This window comes from Mus caroli, chromosome 2, assembly GCF_900094665.2.
Source record: "Mus caroli chromosome 2, CAROLI_EIJ_v1.1, whole genome shotgun sequence".
In the NCBI taxonomy this organism is placed as follows: domain Eukaryota; kingdom Metazoa; phylum Chordata; class Mammalia; order Rodentia; family Muridae; genus Mus; species Mus caroli.
Genome location: NC_034571.1, coordinates 157,835,992 through 157,837,208, shown reverse-complemented (window position 1 = coordinate 157,837,208; position 1,217 = coordinate 157,835,992).

Below are 1,217 nucleotides of genomic sequence, written 5' to 3'. Positions count from 1 at the left end.
CCTGCCTCTGCCTCCCGAGTGCTGGGATTAAAGGCGTGCGCCACCACGCCCGGCGGTTTTATTCTTTTTCAAATTTTATTTATTTTTATTTTATGTGCATTGGCATTTTACCTGACTGAATGCTATGTGAGGGTGTTGGATGCCCTGGTATTGAAGTTACAGATGGTTTTGAGCTGCTGTGTGGGTGCTGGGAATTGAACCTGGGTCCTTTGGAAGAGCAACCAGTGCTCTTAACTGCTGAGCCTTCTCTCCAGCCCTGATTTTATTATTTTTTTAAGTGTGTGTGTTTATGCACGTGCACACGTGTATGCACAGGTCAGCCTTTTTTTTTTTAAAAGATTTATTTATTATTATTCATAAGTACACTGTAACTGTCTTCAGACACACCAGAAGAGGGCGTCAGATCTTGTTACGGGTGGTTGTGAGCCACCATGTGGTTGCTGGGATTTGAACTCAGGACCTTTGGAAGAGCAGTCAGTGCTCTTAACGGCTAAGCCATCTCACCAGCCCCAGAGGTCAGCTTTTATGACTCTGTATTCTCCTTCTATCATGAGATCCAGGGAATGGGAAGGTTGTTAGGTTTACTGCAAGAACCTTTACCTACCGAGCCCTCTTGCAGGCCTGGAGGGAAGCTTTGAGACTGAGTGGGGGCGGGGCACACCATTAATCTCATAGGTGGACCTCTGAGTTCAAGGCCAGCCTGGTCTACAGAGTGAGGTCCAGGACAGCCAGGGCTACACAGAGAGAAACCCTGTCACAAAAGAAAGAAAAAGGGGAAAAGAAAAGAGGTTGAGTCCAACCGGCTAGGAAACTGGCCACGGGCTGGCTTTGTTGGTTTAGGTGGGTGTTCTGACTGCTCCCTGTGTAGGTGAGGAAGTGTGGGCCCACAGGACTGGAGACCTTGCCTAGACCCCCGCAGCTGGTGGTGAGTGGAGCGCCTGCGATTCACAGCCGTCAGTCTGCTGCTGGCAGCCGCACGCACAACCACTGCGCCGTTCTGCCTCTTGATGTGGGGAAGGAAGGAAAAGGTGAACAACACAAGAGAAATGGGGGCCCTGGCTGCGCTGGGGCGCAGAGGCAGACCTCGGCCGGTCTGCAGGGAATCCGTTCTTTTTATTCTTTTTTTTTTTTTTTTTTTTTTTGGTTTTTCGAGACAGGGTTGCTCTGTGTAGTCTGGCTGTCCTGGAACTCACTCTGTAGACCATGATGGCCTCGAA